The sequence below is a fragment of the Pseudorasbora parva genome, chromosome 5, assembly GCF_024679245.1.
Source record: "Pseudorasbora parva isolate DD20220531a chromosome 5, ASM2467924v1, whole genome shotgun sequence".
NCBI classification, from domain to species: domain Eukaryota; kingdom Metazoa; phylum Chordata; class Actinopteri; order Cypriniformes; family Gobionidae; genus Pseudorasbora; species Pseudorasbora parva.
The window spans coordinates 26,991,458-27,011,523 of NC_090176.1; the positions used below are offsets into that span (position 1 = coordinate 26,991,458).

General features: G+C 37.0%; 2 long non-coding RNA genes across 4 annotated transcripts in view; one reads left to right on the top strand and one right to left on the bottom strand.

Moving 5' to 3' along the window:
- LOC137075286 (uncharacterized) overlaps window positions 1-6,824 on the top strand; it is a 116,996-nt gene extending 110,172 nt beyond the window's left edge. For 2 of the 3 annotated variants that reach the window (XR_010905022.1, XR_010905020.1), the window contains exon 3: window positions 4,613-6,824. This is a non-coding gene — a long non-coding RNA (uncharacterized lncRNA). Of the gene's footprint in view, window positions 1-1,721; window positions 1,829-4,612 lie in introns of all 3 variants that reach the window. The other variant, XR_010905021.1, reaches the window with a different exon arrangement.
- Window positions 1,725-19,515, bottom strand: LOC137075287 (uncharacterized). The gene is made up of 4 exons (XR_010905023.1): window positions 19,421-19,515; window positions 18,751-18,846; window positions 17,838-17,910; window positions 1,725-2,165 (listed from the first exon to the last, which is right to left on the bottom strand). It is a non-coding gene; the product is annotated as an uncharacterized lncRNA (long non-coding RNA).
- Window positions 19,516-20,066: the final 551 nt, after the last annotated feature.

The window sequence follows — 20,066 nt, forward strand, 5'->3', positions numbered from 1 at the left end:
TATCTAAATCTAATAAGACCCCATTGACATGCATTATATGAGCAACGGTTGGAGTTAAAAATCTTCATTTGTGTTCTACTGAAGAAACAAACACACCTACATCTTGGATGACCAGGGGATAAGCAGATAAACAAAAACAAAAAAATCATTTTTGTTTGAACTATCCCTTTAATTCCTATGGAACAGTGAGGGTGTCCTTAGTTTGTCACCCATGGCTTTTCCATTTTGGCTAGTTTTTGTTAAATAAATAATGACACAGCGTAACGTCATGTGTTGTTCATCTGTTTTTAGATCATTTTAACACCTGCCAAGGACCAGATGATTTTTTATTATGTCCAAATGTTGTAGCAGAAATCAAGATAGTTATTCTCATGTATTTAACAAAAATCAAGGTCAGTTCACTCATGATTTTAAAACATATGGAGTATAAACTATCAATTTTATATGGGCAATAAAGGACTGTTTCGACTTGAATCGTCTGCCTGCATGAACACTGTTTTCAGATTGAGTAACCCAAAACAGCTGAGATGTTTTTCAAATCATTTTTAAATAGACATTTAAAAATTTTTTGCTCATGTAGTTTTTCTTTCCTTGCATGCCTTCTTTATTAAGTACTTAATAATAATAATAATAAAAGATTGTGGCTATACTCTTAGTGAGAGCAGCATAGAGCTGTAGTGATTCATGTATATGCTGGTTTCTATTTCTGTGAGCTCCTTATGAGTATGCACATTACTCTGACCCTGCATCTCTAATGTGTTTGGGGGTAAAAAAAAAAAAACAAAAGAAGAAGAAGAGAAAAGAGTAAAACACTGATGACTTTATGGCTGATGTACTTAATAAGCTGAGGAGCAGAGCTGTTTAAAACTGCTGCTGTGGTTCCTCTTTTTCTAATGTGGCAGTATTTCTTGAGGCTGAGGAAAAGCTGTTATTTCTCTCTGAGGCGCAGAGCCAATACCTGAGACCTCTGCCAAAAAAGCCAATCCTTTTAAACTGTAGAAATCTTTTAGTGTACGCAATACACAGATGCAAACAGAAATGCACAAAAATCCATAGGCATTTTGTCTTTCTCAATCAGAAACACAGGCTAACACACACTCACTCACTCACACAGTTTGGTGATTATTAGAGGAGATTAGGTTAATGAGGGGTCAGGGGGTGACCATAAGAAACAACGACTTGGTTTCCTCTGGATGTCACTGATAGCTCTTACTGCAGCTGACCTTTGACACCATTTACAGTGAGTGATCAACATACTCCACCATTTAGATGGACTAGATTACAATATCATTGTAACGGACGCAGGATCCTTTTTACAAGGGTCACTGAAATATATCTTTCAATAAAAAAACAAAATGGCAACTAAAGAGGGTCCATTTGTAACAATGACCTTAGATACTGACACATTTGGTGCCCTTTGAAACTGCAGTCAATTGGACTAATAAAATAAAAAAAAATCTGTGATGGCAAAATTCTAGGCTTCAGTGTCCCATGATCCTTCAGAAATAATTTTTTGCTCAAGAAACATGTACTATTATAATAAATGTCGAAATATTATAAAGGTCTTCACTATAACTTTTACTGTCAATTTAATGCACCTTGCTGAATAACACTATTTGTTTTTATTTTATGAAACTCAGTTATATAAAAAAATAGTTTTGGGAAAGTCATTGAGAAGGCTGACCTGTTTTTTGCCCTTTCTTTTTTTCCCTTTCCTACAGGCACAGATGAAGTCATGGATTCTTTTATCTTTTATTCTTTTCTCACACTTCTTTCTTGCTGCCTGATGTTTTAATGATTAGAGCTGATCAAATATCTTAAGGCACAGGTAAATCTTTTCCAGACCACTTTATGAGATAGCCTTGAGTGTATCGCTAGATTAACATTACTTTAGAATATCTACCAGTGCCGTACAGCTCCAGTAATGGGACATAAATGCCAGAGCACACAAAAACAAATCTCAATTTGCCAGACGACCTGTTATAGCAGCAAAATCAACCAGTTCAAGCATTAACATAATTAACTGCATACACATTATATGACTTTTCACGTCTCTGTACTCTGACCTGCCGTTCTAAGATGACTCTCCAAATAAAGGTCGACTGTGAGCGTGAATGCGCCGTGATCGTGTCATGTCCGTACAAGTTTTCGAAGTCTTCTGGCTCCTGTGTGAGTTGAAAAGAGTAGATCAATTTCTAATAAACTTCTTCAATAGGCCAATTTTGCCTTTCACTGACTGCTTTGAAAGGCTCCAGTTAGCATTTAGAGAAAGAGATGGAGAGTGAAGGATGATTACAGAGGAGTACAGTATGCCACTGAAGGTCATCACTCAAGGATAATGAGTGCTGTATTGAAACTACACCTGTTCCCACCGTTTCCCCCCCAAACCGGTCTACATGAGTGAGAGTTCACTAAATCATATTGATCTCAAAACAACACAGCTGATTGACAGTTGCATTTCAGGGTTTGAAAAAGTCTCATGTCCTTTCAAAGAAAAGAAAAAATAATCTGGTTGCAGAAAAACGAGATTTAGACTGATATAAGGGTAAGGTTGTTAAAGTGCATTTGATCACATTAAAACCCCTCATTTTATTATCAGGAGAACATTCATTCATTTTTAAGGGTAATTGACTTCATGTTATGAGCAACAGCAGTTCGAACAACAAATATGTTGGTTAACAGCTTTTTTGTAGATGTAGCTTCTTGAGCAAACAAATATTACAGTGTCAAGCGCTGAGTTGTCAGATTACGAATCGTTTTTGTGTTTTCTGTTTTCTTTTTTTGTGTAATTGATTTCTGTGATGGTAAAGCTACATTTTCATAAGCCATTTCTCCAGTCTTAATTGTCACGTTATCTTTAAGAAATCATTCTAATATGCTGAGTGATTTGCTGCTCAAGAAACATTTCTTATTATTAACGTTGAAAACTTAGCTTAATATTTTAGTGAAAGCATGATTAATTTTTTTCCAGGATTCTTTGATAAATATAAAGTTCAAAAGAATGGCAATCATTAGAAATAAAAGTATTTTGTAATATTTATAAATGTATGTTTTAAGTAACTTTTTAATACATTTAATAAAAAGAAAAATTAATTTACAAAAAATCGTACCCTAATATAAGGATTTTCTTTACACGACATATAACCATCGTAAAAATACATGAATGTAAGGTGACGGTCATCAATGCTTGACACTTTTGGTCCACTAATGCAGAGAAACATCTTATTTCCTCCTTGCATATATTTCCTGATTTATTTTATGTAATCTGAGGTGAACGGCCATAATGGGATTAGAGGCGGTGCTGCTGAACCCAGCGCGGCCCTGCTACCAGCTCACTCAAGAGAAACACACAGTTATCACACAACAGCAGATTGTTTTGAACTACTTATGAAAAAATGGAGCATCTGAAGACAGAGGCACTCTTGCCAGCGTGAGCTGGTGTTAAGTGCATGGTTGTTCCCGTTGTTTTATTTAGCATCTGCAGAATTCCCAGCATAGTTAAGGTGCTTTGGAAAAGGATTAACTGTTGCTGGCACCGGCGAGCAAGCCTCGCAGATTTTCCCCTAGCAAGAAAGTACAAAGAAGAGGAGGAAAAGGGAGATGGAAAAGAGGGAGAAAAGGCAAAGAGAAACCACAATAACAAGTTGTATAAACATAACCTGAGAGTGAGACACGGGTAAAAGTATATCTAAACAACAATTATCCCTGAAGGAGGAAAGGAGGAGGCTTTCACTTGCCTACTTACAGTGTCCTATTACATCAGATGCTTCATTTCCGTTGCTCTCCTACCTTTTTTTCATCCTTCTCTAGCTCAGTGCCTTGTTTTTCTCTCATCACTTACTCCTTTTTTGCCCTGTAACGTCCAGTTGTTTCTTAATAGGTCTATTTAGAGAGGAGCGATATAAAAAAGCCCAAATCATGCTGAAAAGATATATACTGATGTTTCTAAAGAGTGCTTGGTAACATCTTTCCAACGCTGCATCTTTCCCAGTTTACCCATTTAGATCATTCAAGTTTTGTCTCAAGTACGTAATTTAAATCACTCAGTATTTATGCCCGAATATAAGCGAATGAAATACAATAACATCTGAGTGACTTTATTACTTTCTTTTCATATCTACACATTTTTATTTTCCCTCCCTCAGGAATGGCTGCAGATGATTAGGTATTTGAATTATTTGAAGACGCTCAGAATTCAATATGACCGTGAAGCATTCCTGACATTATTGTGTCCATGACATTGTGTTCACATCCTGATTTTGATGAACACTAGCCCCATAGACTATAAAAACAAAGCGAATTCAAATTGTGGATATTTGCCAGAACACTGATATCTTGGATCCATCCGTCATTGTCATTGCAAAGACATTTTCAATTGTGTACGGTGCAAATATAATTGAAGTCAGCTGAATCAGAAACAATCAAACTGTAATAAAGAAGGCACTGACCTTGATACATTAAAAATAGTTTATTATTATTAATATTATTTTTATCATTCAAGTTTCCAGAGAGATAGAGAGAGGTCTGTTTTTAAGTGGGAAATGATTTAGTCTGGGAAATTTGTAGTTGTATTGACAGTATTCAGATGCTCTTCTGCTGTTCCTCTGGTTAGGTTCCTTGTTTCTGGAGCAGAGAAACCAGATCCGGCCTGTTCGTAGAACTGCAAACAAAAGCACTTGACTGACGGCCAGATTTCTTCTCGTGGCTGTACTCGGGTTTCCACGCTCCCAGTATGACGCTTGAGAGACGGCAGGTAACGCAATCTCAGGTGTGCTCGGGGGCGTGGCCAGCCCTTTTCTCCTTCTTCACCTTGATCACCCGCAGCGCAGCGACAAACACGGCTCCGTTTCAACCACTTATCCTGCTCGACTGAAATAATCATCTGATCAGCTTCCTTCTCGCTCTCCCTCTCACTCCCTTCTCTGTTTCTCTCGCTTGATTCCACTCTTTATTGCATGGAAGTACGGTCTGTATTTTCACCCTCTGTCTATAGTTATTCTGAAGCAAAACATTAAGGCCCTAAATGTTAGTGGCTCTGGTTTCTTCTTTTATCTTTTTAACTCTATATGGAAATTGTGTGATAGTGAAAGGACACATATTCTGGATGGCGTATTCTCTCTTATTAGTATGGGGTGCTTTTGAAAGGTTACAGTAATCCAATATAGTATAATGGATATTAGGAAATGCTGCAGGACCTCCTGGGACTTTGAATAGAGAGTTGAAATACTACTTTCAGTAATCATTTTGTTTGTGCAAGTGTTTTTGGTAACGGCACAGTACGTATTCTTGAGCCCTGACACAAGTGTTGACAAACAAGCACATATGGTAGAAGTGAAAATTAGGGCATAAGGAGTGCTATTACGCATAATGTATAAATGTCATTTTTGTGATTAAATATGAAAGCTTTAAATCTATCCTTTCTGCTTGCTAGGTATACTGTATATTTTTGAGAGGGCCAACTCCCTGGCGTGCAGTATTTTAGAGTGCCCATTTAGCCGGGCCCCCTGCTCTCCTGACAGCTGATGGAAAAGGCAGTATAACAATGAGCCCCCACCGTGCCTCTCTGCCTGCCCCCAACCACCAGGGGAAGAGGAAGCGGCGGCAGCCGTGTGACACATTATTCTGTCCCCCCGGAACCTGCAGCCAGGCCAAGCCCCCCCTCCGGGTTCCCTTGGACCTCTAAGTGCCAAGCCAGGGACTGAGTGACATTTCCAGAGTCCTGACCTTTGTTTTTCCATTGACTGGGAAGACGTTTGAAGGAGGTACAGTGCACGCTGGTCGACTCTCTGCAAACTGCACACACTCGCAATTACACACATGGTTTTAGTACGTCTCGCACAAAAGCCGGAAAACCGAACGCTATTTTCACCAAGCTTATTTTCTCATAAACTGCGAGAGAAATGCGCTATATCTGGTTTACTATGCCGAATCTGGTTGAAAAGCCACGATAAACTTAACTAGACTACTGAAAGGTAACCTAAGTTCACTTTGACTAAACTTTAATCTTCTCAAAAATTACCACTGGAGACCAAATCATGGCACATTTTATGCTTCTGAAAAGGTCCCCTCAAAATGAAGTCAGATTATTGTACCATTTAGCTTTACATAGAAAAAGCTACCTCAAAATTAATTCAGGAGGCATGTTGGTTTGAAGTATGGGTTTTCTTGGACTACATTTAAAAGCAAAACAGGAGAAAGGAAAGCCTCATGTGGAGAAAATGGCATAAAATGGAATGTACTGCAGTGTTGATAGGTTCAGTCTTGGGCTTTATTAATGATATAAGCTGCTGGCCAGTGCTTTGGTCAAATCAGACACCTGCTATGGCTGCCACACTCCAAGAACGATGACATCACAGGGAGCAGGACAAGTCAGATCTGCTGTTAATCGCTCGCCTTAATTGAGTGCTCTGCTGAGCTCCAAATTGCTCAGTACAATCAAGACTCATTTAAGAGTCCCACCATGCGCTCTAAGGCCATGATGAGATATTGCCTTCGTTGCCTGTTGTTTCTGAATATTAGCCTACCTTTCAATACGCCCCCTACATGTTCTCCTTTTTTTACTCGTACCCTTCAGGTTGCTGTTTTTACTGGCTGCGCTTTTCGCTAATTTCCCTGAATTCAGGTGGGGGAGGAAGCTATTGTTTTCAAACATCCTGGTCCTACTCATCATTTGTTCACTAAATCCAAATAGGCAGTAAGTATGCACTAGTTATGAAACAAAATGATTCTTTCTATTTTCTTCCTGAACACAGACAAGAATTCCCTCGTAATATGTAAAGGATTATCTCTCCATTTTCGCAAAACAGATCTTGTATTACCCTGAATGGGTTTATTTTGCAGTATGAACTGTACATTATCCAGCTCATATTGCTGTTACTCATCAAATAAAGAAATATATGTAATATTGATTTGAGTTTAAATGATTTTAGAATCTGACCTGTGTACTATCAGCAAGACTAAAAAATTAAACAGTGCATTAAGGCCTGTTCACGGCAAAACTGATAAAGTTCTAAAAAAAAAAAAAAAAAAAATATATATATATATATATATATATATATATATATATATATATATATATATATATATATATATATATATATATATATATATATATATATATATATAAGAATAGGAGAGACCATACCATAACTATAATGATAACGGCACAGAGTTTGAGTCCCCTTCATAAAAAATAAAAAAATTCTAGCAGATGAATGCTAAAAATATTGACAGCCAATCTGAATCCTGCTTAAAGAGCTTGAGCATTTAAAGTGACAGACGGCCAACCTGCAGCACATTGGTGTGGACCCTAATATAGTTATCTTTATAGTTATCGTTCTCAGTGTGAACAGGCCTTTAGAATGTACAAAACAGTCAGCGTAGCAACAAGACAAACACTGCAACAATATTACAATGATATTAATAGAGTGCATTAGCGCCCCACCTTTGTCAGTGGAGCTGGTTCTGGAAGTATTTTTCCCATAGGGATTTTATAAAATTCTTAATTAAAGAGTTATAAGCAATCAACCAAGACAATCAGCTACGAGGTGAATCACAAGACTACAAAAGACTAAAAAAGCAAAAAAGTAGGCTATTTAAAAATCATACAAAAATGCAAACAAGACTGTACTCCACAGCTTTAGTGAGGGAAAGAGCTACAATCATGAAGCACTACGAACAGCATACTTAAATAGAGTTGTGCAGTTTGTTTAACATTTGTCAAATGAGACCATGAGTCCGTGCTGTGATGTGAAAGATATGAAAGTTGCGTTTTGAACGGCCTGATATATAGTGTTACTAGGGGCGACAGTGGAAATGTCTGATCTCTGTATGGTGCAATTGACCAATCAGAAATAAATATTATAGCAGAGAGCTATGTAATATTATTTACCAGACAGCTTGCTACTAATAGCACTGCAGCACTCACTGCCCCACAGTCAAGCATAAGATGAGACTTAAAGGTGCAGTAAGTGATTTTTGAATAACACTGTTGAAAAATGGATCAGACCGAGCACTAAAGCAGTCTTGTAGCCAATCAGCAGTAACATTCATGATGGGGGAGGAGAGAGAGCTCAGTGCACAAGACTGACGTTACCAGAACGACTATAGAAAGAGTGAGATGGCAGAGAAAATGCAAAAGGCCAGGGGAATATACCTTTAAAAAGAAGGATTATGATCAGCTTTCCAGCACTGGACAGACCCTCCGGACCTCGTGGGTCTTTTCTGACCCCAAAGTACGTTTGCTAAAATGCTCTGGCATGAGACTTTGTATCGTTGTCAACACTCTCTCGATCTACAAATTAAAAAAAAAATATTGGATTGATATCTGTTTTTATGTTCGTCTGACAAAAAAAGTCACACCCAGGGTAGACACCGCTTAGAAAATGGACAAAATTCATCCTCAAAAACACAGAACACGCATACAGAAATGAAGTGGCACACTTCCAGCAATGCATAAAACATCCACAATGCAAAATGATCATGCTCTCTCACACACAAACACACATACACACACACACACACAAACACATACACATACATTTGTTATTGCTGTTCAATTCATTGCATTTTGATGTTCATGTTGTATATTTTTTACTCGATATGTAATAATATAACTTAATTTCTGTTAATTTTCTGTGTCGATTAAATGTGTAGAATTATAAGAAAATGTTTAAAATAATAGATGAACTCTAAAGACTCCAACTTTTCTCTTGTTCAGGTTTGATTGTAATTATAATATAATATTATAATAATATACATCATTGAAAAATTTCAGTACAAAAAATTCGAAACTTTGGAAAAAATTATTTTAATTGTTAGAATTGTGATTTCATTACATTTAGATATGAATCCAACTGAAAAATAGTTAATTCAGTCAAATAGCACATAGCTAATAGTGGAACTCTGCAGCAATTTACTGGTAAAAGTTATTTTATTTTAATTTTAAAACTATTTTCCAAAAGATGGGCACAAATTTTACACTATATCAAATAATCCATGTTATCCCCATGAATGGAAGTTAGAAATGTGGGTGTTTTATAAAGTGATTTTTACATTTAAAAAAAAAATATATATATATATATTGTGTGAAAATTCATTTAAAAAATATATATAATTTATTTAATATAAATGTAAAAAATATTATAAATACTCCCCAAAAAAATTGTTTTTTTTTGGGATGGAAGGGATGACTTTGTAGCCTGGTTAAAACCAGACAATTCTCAGCAGTAACTGAGTTATGGTCTGGCAAAGCTTCATAGACAAATCATTTCCAATGGGGCCTCACCAACGGACATGGCTCAAATACCTCTGGGCGCAATTGGATGGACCTAAAACCAATAAGAGCGATGAAAGAGATGACGTATGCAGAGCGACAGAGAAACATCTGAGACTTTAAAGAAAAGAAAAAGTTTAAATCACTTAAAACAAACGCAATAGCTGATTCGAACGAGTGATGTTCCACGGCAACATCCACCTTTGTAATGTACAAAATCTGCTTCACCTTCATTGTGCTGTCGTCATCGTGTAAAGCCCACCCCAGCGTTTCTGATTTATGCCGCGATTTTGACGGATTAGAAATGGGCTTGAATGTGCTCTTTGCCAGACTACATGCAGAGCAAATCTAAATTTGACGGAAGTTGTCTGGGTTTTCCCAGGCTAATGACTTTGCTGAGCATAGAGGAGCTAAATAACAATTAGACATTCAACTTAATTTAGTAACACAAATTGCTTTCACTTATTGATGACATCATACCATTGGTCGGCAGACACATCGGCAGATTTTGCCATAGTCGTTGGCTGTGTTGCATTGTGTGTACATGAATGTGAGGGCAGAGGCATTGAGATATGGGTCTGATCCTTTTGAGTAAGGGGATGTTTGTTTTGGTGATTTTCAAATATCAACAGTGTTTACCAAAAATCGCTTTCTGCACCTTTAAAGCCCTGATATAAATCAGGCCAAAACAAAGTTCATGTGGAGATTGTTTCAAGTTCAGGAGTAAAGTTCTTAACACATTGAAGAGCCACTTTAGAAACAGAAGTTGTAATTCTAGAAAGCAGTTTTCATGTTTAATACTGCAAGTTAATTGCTTTAAAGCTATCTAGTTTGTAAAGTTTTATATAGATAAACATGACATGACTTGATCGCCAAATTGCTATGCCGCTATAATAAGATACTTTCTTTCTCGTTGTCATTTTAAAAAAAAAGTGTTATTAAGAGGAAAGTGCACAACATTCATCTATTCATCTCTCAGCAGCATGGATGCCCCTCGTCATGATATTCACTAACAGTATATCACTGAAAAGGTATATCAAACTTCTTTTTACCCCAAAGTGAAGAACGAAACAGATCTTAACTGTGTAAAGATGCCTTAGAGGTCTTCATGGCAAAGTTAGGCTGCTCTGTGCCTGCTCAAAATTCAGTGTAAAGACGTATGACACATGTAAAATCATTAACAAAGACTCAGCCCTTAACAGCAGTGTTGGGTAAGTTACTCTAAAAAGTAATTAATTGCTAGAAACAAATTATATATTCAACAGTGTAATTATATTTCTGTACTAATTACTCTTTCTAAAGAGTATTCTTTATTACTTTTTCCTTATTACTTATTATTCTAAATCCCATATCAACCTCGAACAGTTGAACAATACAAGATAGATATGAAACTGCCCTATTAATTCTTTCAAATAATTAATATAAAATTGCATAAATTATTCTTGAAATTACCAAAGTATTTAAATGGAGTTACATTAAAAACAAATATTTAACTCTAATTTTACAATTTTGAATGTTAAATCCACTGTTGTGTTTAGTATAGAATTGTTCTATAGTCTATCCATATTTAATGCAATTACATCAGAAGTAACTGTAATTAAATTATTACAAATTAAGAGTAATCCTTTATATTACTTTTTCAAAGGAAAATTCATTAAATTACAGTAATAAATTACCTGAAATTACTTTGTAAATGCCACCTCTGAGCAGCATTAAACAGTCTGTGCCATATTTGGCATTAATATGGTAAAATGTATATAGGCAAAGGAGAAGCAGTAATATGTCAGCTGAATATTTCATGAGCAGTATGGCATGAAGGCATATGTAGAAGAAAAAAAAACCATCTTGCAGTTAAATCTGACACACCAGCCATAAAGTTATCATGCTGACTGAAGTGTATTTCTCATTGCTGAGTGCTGTGCCTCTGGCATCTGGAAAAAACAGGCACCACAGGTGCTCACATTGCGTGTGGAGGCATATCAAATATAGCTGTTAAGTTTTAAATGCATGGATTTGTAAACATACTATAGTAAAACTTCCACCAAATCAAAAATCATTTTAAGAATAAGCTCAAAACAAATATTTTAGTGCCCCCAATAGGCCAGTCATTGTAATTTTCAGATTTTATAATTCCTGTTTGGTGTCACAGTAAATAGGTTTGGTGAGATAACATCAATACCGTCTGTATAACTCTCCAAATGCAAATCCATCTCAGGAATACAGAACGACTGTAGTGAGACGGAAGGAGAGTAGAGGAAGAAGAGTCTTGTTTTGAAAGAGGACTCCTGGTCGTTTCACGATGCCTGGCTATCACAGTGTCACCTAGTTAGTCTTGTGTTCAACTCAGCATGTCACAGATCACACGAAGACTCAGACACACAGACACAGACACAGAGTGTATTAAATGTGACCACTCCCAACATAGTGAAACTGCTCAGGCAATCCACACCACTGAGAAGCAAATGTCTTAATCATATAATTTAATACTGTCTGACCACACAGTCAGACGCAGTTTTATACGACTGTTCAACCTTATTCAAGAGCCTCACCTGAGTCAAACTCAAGCTGAATGGAACAGACTGTGCTTGCCTTGCCTCAATGTGATGTTCCACAGTGTTATTAAATGGAAGACAATTATAAAATGTGCATACTCAAACCACCCCCATCCAAATGCTTCAGGGACTTTAGTGAAATGACTCTAGGTTCAATACAAGTTGAGCTCTGTTGACAGCATTTGTCTAATAACGTTTTGATTCTTATCTCCGGTTCCAATTATTTATTTATTTTTAGATTTAAAAGAAAAAAAGTTAAATGTATATGAATTCTTCTGTAAAATCGTGATTATTTGAGCTGTAAAATTGTTCTCATAATTATTTGGGTGTACACAGAACAAATTTCATGTTGAAACAGTGAGTAATTTAACTTTCACGGATTGATCCCATTCACTCCCGTAATGTATGAAGCACAGCTCACACAGAAGTCCCTTTAAAAAACATAGCTTTCTCTTGGTCAGTATGGTTAATCGCCAATTTGAATGTGTTTCTAAATCTAAGTGGGGAAATCTTTCTTCGTCATGCAAAATCCTAGCCTAGAAATCTAGACGCACCCTAGCAGCAGCAAATTTAATTTCTTGATGTGGGTCTGGCTTGTCAGGCTATCAAAATCCCTGGTCACATGAATTCCTATTGAAATGAGTGGATTTCACCAAACAGTAAACGTGACCTTAACAGACCTAGACAATGTGATTGTAGCTTCCTCCAGCATGTTTACATTAACTGGACTACAACCTGGCCTCTGAGTTTCGTGCTTCCTCAAGAGAGAGGTGACGTAATATTTATTTCAAATATTCGATTAGGAATTACGTCATATATACGGGCAGACAGATAAAGACTGTAAAAAATTTGACTTCATAAAAACATTCTACATACATCACTTTAGCTTGATTTATAACCACACATGTAAATGTACTCACTAAACTATCTGAGGCCACACAAGCATTAATAGCCCATTAGGACGGGTCGCTCAGGGTGAACAGTCATGTAGGTACAACGTTGATCACAGCCATTGTGTGTTGTCATGGTGGGACGGCAGAAGTGGAAACCTAGTACCTGAGACCTCACCTGATCTAAGCTGGTCTGATCCGTTCCCTGCTTGCTGAGGCCGTGACTGTGCTATTGAGAGAGTGCTGAACGCTGACCTTAATTGCTTGACGGACAGCTCAGATAAACTCATATCAAACATGCCCGCTGAAACTGTAGACGCTGTGTAATTAGTGAACTCCAGGAAAACAGATAAGGCTCCAAATCAAAAAGGGAAGGGGCCTGTGCATGCTAGTTATTCATTTATAAGGCCGTTGAAACCGATTAGGCTACACGTACTTCAGCGTGCTCGACTGCTAATATTCAACTGTGTGACTTCGGGTGCTAATCAAATCGTTTTTGTTTCACTTTTTCCTGTATCCACACATCTAGAGGTGCACGACTCAAGTATGTCACATGCTTTTCCTGTCCAGTTATTCTGGTGGTGCAACTACCTGGGGAGCGGGCCAACCCTGTCATTTAGCAGTAAGTTTATCCTGTGGTGGGATAGAGAAACTGTGGGGATAAAGGTAGCAGACCTATCCCATGACTAGACTGGCGGAGGGGGGTGGAAAGCCTACCCCACAGCTGGGACAGGCCAGGTAAGGATCACTTACAGGCTGCAGGGTTGGGAGCATCATTGTGGCACCAAACTGCCCACAGTATTTACAGCCCCCCATACACACTTCAACAGTCTCAGGTTCAGCCTGCTGTGATGGAGCAGATAATATGCCTCCAGAGGAACCATCTGGAAAACCGAGCCACCGCTCTGCTGTTGCCGCCCCAACGTAAATTCTCATGCACCTGTCTGCGCGCCAGACACCATTCCCCTTTCTCAATGTTTTTTTATTTTATTTATTTTCAATAATGGGGTAAGTTGTGACAATGTAACATCCCATTAATCAGTCCACTAGAGGCTGCTTTCAGCAAAAGGAAACATTTTTTTTTTTTTTTAATAAACTACAAAAATATTTTGTCCAAAAAACATTTAATTTACCAAGTTGAACTGAAATGTATAATATAAACACATATCCCAGTGTCAATTTGTTTTATATATAAGAGCGTTTTGAACTACATGTTTGAAAACAACATAAAAAAACACTGTTACATAAACACTTTTTGATGTGACTCAAAATCTTATGTAATTCAGAAATAGCCATTTTGACACAAATATTCTAAATAGTGACACATTAGTACTGACAAAACAGTATAGCTATAATACTGTAATATACACAGTGCAAATGAATCTCTTTTTTTGTCTGTCTCCACAGTTGCATCCCCTCTCTCACACAAACACAAAAACACTACCATTGATACCCACACGTTCAAAAAAAAAAAAAAAAGAGTGTTCTCGGCATTTGCTGATCATAGCTCAGCAGACCATCTTCTTGGTCTGTGTAGAAAAGTCAACCTCTCATCATCACGCTATATGGACACAGCAGGTGTCAGTGATGATAGTTTCACTGTGACAGCTTTGTGTAAAGGGTCCAGAGCTTAGACATCGTAATTATAGGCATTGAGACTCACAGAGTCAGCCTATACCTTTCACTCATTCCCAATACAGAAATCACCTAATTATCTTATTCTTGCATTGATGTGTGATTGTATTAATGAGACGTAGACATAGCAGATCAAGGTACGTGACTCTTTTAACATATGTTTTGATGGAATGAACTACTCAACCGATGAAGCATTGCAAAAGATGTAATTGAACCAACAACAGTACAATATAAAAGGGACTGTTTGTTATGGGTAATATAAGTATAAAATACAATATATTTAGTGTTTATTGTAAAATATGTGCAGTACAAACTCCAATACATTTCAAAAGTTTGGGGTTGAAAGTATTAAAAATGTTTTTGAAAGAAGCCTCATGCTCACTAAGGCTTAATTTATTTGATCAAAAATATTGTGAAACTATATTATTCCAAAATATTAAGTTGGTCATTAAAAAAATATTTTCTTTGTACTTGTTTTACCAGTTAAATAAATGTTAAAGAGAATTAACAATGTCCTGACTTTTAATATATTAAAATAGACATTTTGATTTTATGAAATTGAATGGTATTACAGTTTTTCTCATTCGCTTTGGTACATTTATCACTTCACTATTTACATTTGTTAATGCAGTTCTCAAAAGAATTAGTACAAACTGTAAAACCCAGAGGATAACCTGCAAAAGCGTGTCATTTGTTCAAAATGGATAGCTCATTCCTCAAAAGCAAATATTAATTTCAATGAAAGTGTCAGTGCCATTAAGATGAAAAGTCCTGACACCATTGTTTATGAACAAGATAATCAAATGGCTGTCATGTTTTCATCATGACAGTTTACTCTGTAAATGTTTTCCAATGCAAAAAAAATCAGATCTTGGTGACTACCTGAAAATGCTCAAGAGAAGACTGCACTATATACTATTTGCACAGCCATTTGAAAAATACAGTAAAGTTACACATTACTGTATTCAGTGAGGTAACTGAGTACAAGACACTGAATATATGTTTCACATTTTTACTGCACATGCTCTTTGCAATTTCAGTTGTAAACACCATTGTGCAAAAGAAAAAATACACCCTTTTTTACAACAAATATAACCTCCCTTTGGGTAGAGCTGTGCACAACTGTAAAAAATATTGTAGTTAGTACATATTGCAACTGAACATACAACATACATAGAACTAATGCTTCACACACCCCTTCTCATCAGTAAAAGTTGAGATTCACCTGAGATAAATTTTTTTCAATTTAGGTGACATTTTCAAGAAAAAGAAAAGAATTGGCTCGACAGCTAGTTCAACATTTTTATATGTAATGATTCAAGCAATGAAATGAGGACTATTAGTTTTATATGGAATGACTATTCAGCATTCACAAGTAGGCTATAGTTAATTTTGACTGACATGAAGTAAGCAAATAATAATGTTATAAAACAGCAGAGAGTTGTATGAAAGCAATTGATGCATGTCCAAAAGCATTTGCAGTTTGTTGGAAGGAATGAGAAACTGCTAATATGATGTGCACAAATGACTAAATGTTGTGAAGGTTGAACTAACTGTTGTGCAAATGTAAATAGTGATGTGAGAAATGCACCAAAGCGACTGAGAAAAACTGTAAGTTATACTCTTTTGAACAAGTAGTTGAATTGGTAATAGTTTTGGGTATCGTGATTGAGTATAAAAGGAGCATCTCAGTTTTTGCAAGCAAAGGTGGGTCGTGGCTCATCACTTTGTGCCAAATATCAGGAGATAATTGTCAAACAATCCAAAAATCACATTTCTAAATGTGAATTTGTACCAAACATGATATTGTGGGATAAAGATGAGAATCCAGAGAAATCTCAATGCATGCAGGGCAAGGCAGGAGACCTCTGTTAAATGAGCTTGACCTTTGATCCCCAGACGGCACTGCATGAGAAACTCATGCTAATCTGTTAAATACAGCCACATGGGCTTTGAAGGTCTTTAGTAAATCATGTCTCTTAACATATTTTGCTGCTGCATCAAGGAATACCACTTGAATCTATGTTTGCAATGAGAAAGCTATACATCAGATCTATGAAGAGATGCCGGCTACTTCTGTGGGCCTGAGCTCATTTCTGATGATCTAAAACACAGTGGAAATGTGTGCTGTGGTCAGATGAGTCACGGTTAGGAAAAACAGACATCGGGTTCTCAGTCCCAAAGACATAAGGGACCATCCAGACTTTCATGTGTGATAGGTGCAAAAGCAAACATCTGTCACGGAATGGGGGTGCATCAATGCAAATGGCATGGATGGCTTTGGCCCTGTCCCAATTGGCAACCTAAACCTTTACGGTCTTCCTCAGCACTTTCTGCACTTTTACAATGTAATGCCGCTTGGACTGACGGGTGGAAGTCCTCTGTGTAGCTCGCAAACTTGCGGGCTCAGCTGACGTGCGCATAGAAGGCGCATGGCAGCCCCAAAAGGGCCGCTCACGAGCACCCTTCTTTAAGCTAAAATTACGAATGGGACACCCTGCGGTCTTCAGGACTTAGCGAACATGCGTACGCAATGGCCATTGTAAGTTCACAAGACCGAAAGTGCACATGAAGTGTGACAATTCGGACAGGGCCTTATATAAATATAATTATATAAATAAATATAAATAGAACTCTGATTTTATTCTTCTGGAAGAACAATTTCATATACACCCAGGATGACTTGACGGTAAGTAACGCATGGGCAAGTAAAGCATCCATTATTTTTAGATGCTTTGTTCATAGAAGTGTGTTATTCAGTGCTGTAATTGGGAGCAACTGGTGGAAGTTTCATGTGCACAGAAGGCAGACCTGACTAATCGATCATTGTTGATGATTTTAATTATACATTATTATCGATTAGTTGTTGCAGCCCTAAATGCAAAGAATTGCAAACTTGAATAGGTATACATGTAAACTTCAAACTAATACAGGAGCTCTGCTGTGAATTCTACCTTTACAAGGTTATAATTTTTTCAGTTTTTAAGTTGAAACTTGCTAAATTAAGTAGAAACTGCTACTATGTGTTTATGATTATTAGATAATAGTGGGTGCTGGAGTGTTATTAAAGTGCATTATATTATAAGATTATTATAATTTATTTGGCCACCATGAATGAGGTGGCTAAAACATTAGAACCATCTTAGACTATAATGCACTGCAATAAAACAAACATGCATGTGCAGTTTTCTGATGCAGCTTATTTTTGTGGCATTTCATTAATTTAAATAATCATTCATTTAAATATTTAGTAAGGGTTTTGTAAATTAGGCCCCAAAAGTGCTCAACCGATATGAATAAAATATTAATTGGTTTAGAACTTTGTCATGATGTACCATCAGTTTCCTATAAATTAACAATTTGTCCAGCTCAGTTATTTGACAAAGTAATGTGTTTTCTCTCATGTCACATGTATGATAAACATGACCCAAGTACAGATTCAATGGGCTTTTGAAACTGTATTTTGCTATTTTCTCATCAACTCACCAGTTTTTCAGGGTCTTTATTCAACTAGGTGCACAGCGATTTGATAACACAACACAGGGATGTATACACGTCACTGAAAGAGAAAGAAAAGGAAGGTTCAGTAATCAAGGACAGTTACATGTGGTTATGTTACTGTATGTGAGTGTTAAAGGGTTACTTCAGCGATTAGCACATTGCTTTGTATCAGTAGAAACCCTGGAGTATATTCAAATGATTGTGCTTTCCCCCCTTATATTCCCCTGAGACTAGAGATTTATGCATTTTATTTCTGGAATACATTTTCTGATATTTGCATCATAGGAGGAATGTTTGGCCAAAGGCTAAAGACTACAGCCAGCAGAGGGAGCCATTTCCGCATGTTTTGAACCCGCACATGGGGGATGGAGATTACACTCAGAGCTCAGCTCACAGCTGCAGTCACTCATTTAAACGAAGCTATAGTGGAGCAATGTAAGTCTTTTAACTTCTCAAATTAATTTCTATGAAAATTAAGCTTGCAAAGGCACTAACTGAAATGCGCCAGACTGAATTCGCGTTGTGAATGTATGTCGCGAGTGTAGTCGCGATTACCTCAGCTCTCATCACCAGAGCTCAGCTCATTTATCTCACTCCTGCAGTTAGTGCTCAGTGCTGTGATACTCGCGCAGTGACTCACTCATTATATTGAACAGACACGTTCAGTTTTTAATTGTAGTGTCTTCTCCAACTCAATCACAGTAATCAAGTAGCGGTGGCTTTGGGAATGGCCTCACAGGGCAGCGAAGCATTCTGGGAATTTTAGTCTTTCATCCCCATGAGTCAAGAAGGCACCAAATTCAAAAATAATTTCAGATTTCTACTACATTGATGACCCAGTTTAAATACAGATTCAACTTCCCAGCGCTGAAGTACCCCTTTAAGAAAAACTACTTACCATGTCATAAAGGTGAGGTTCACACCTGAAGAGCATGGGGACAGCTTTATATTGTGATGCATTTCTTTATTTTTACTTAGAAAAGAAATATTTCTGCTGTGGAAGACAAAAAAAGTCTATAATAGTTAACCTTCAAAACTGTAACAATTACTCTTATGTGTATGTTAAGGCCAGAAAACACAAAAAACACACAACAAGCAGCATTCTCCTAATTTGAAAGACTGACTAAAAACTGAGTCGAAGAAAAAAACACTACTGGCAGCTGTTACTAAATATAACCCCGCATATAAAATATAAACGGATCGATATGCCAATGTAAACACCCCGGGTACGTTATATCGTGTAAATGGCACATTAAGCTAGCTAACGTTACAAACGTTCAAACAGAAAAAACGGGGGCATGGTGTGTTCGACTCTGCACATAATTCATCTCCCGTTTTCCTATGGTTTTCCCCAGTTTAACGTAGATTATGTAGTTGATAGGTATGCATAGCTAGCATTGAATTGTGACATAAATGTGACAATTGTAGCGGATATAAACGAAGGTGAAACGCGCTTCGAGTCTGGGAATATAAACTTGCATAGAAATATCACCACAGTGTCTAATCATTTATATTTAATCTATAATCCCACAGTACTAATTACAGACAAGTACATATCAAGAATTTACCCCATCAATATCAAGGATGTAGACCTCTCCGCCGCTCATAAAACTAACTTCCAGCCGTCTAGACTCTGGACCGACCGTGTGTCCCGAAATTCCCGCCGCACTTCTGAGCATGCGCAGTGACTTCTTGATATGAAGCGCATCAGTCTCATTGAATCAACAAGTATTGAGCTAATCCATTGAATTATTATTTGTTAATGTAGTTTTAAATAACACGAATAAATCATTTAACAGAAGCAAACTCATTATATTTGTATGAATCAGACATTTGTATTTTGTTAAAGGTCCACAAATCAAAATTTAAGTTTTTTAGCTTTTAGTATGACTGTGTTAGCCTAAAGTTATGAATAAGCTGGTATTTTCCAAAGCTATGACAAAATTTGCATTTAGGAGATATAAGCATTCAAATTGTACAGTCTCCCGAATCTCAGATTTTGGTGACATCATCGCAGACTTCACTTTCTCGTCAAATCTTCTGTCCAATCAAAATGCTCTCTAGAATCTAAAGCCCGCCTCCTACACTGCTGAAGCTAAGGCTGAAATCGGTCAGGAGTTAACACATATTTACTCATTTCTACATGGTGAAAGGCACATAGCACACTATATATGTGATAGGAAACCATTCAGTGTAAATATGCTTTCATTTGAG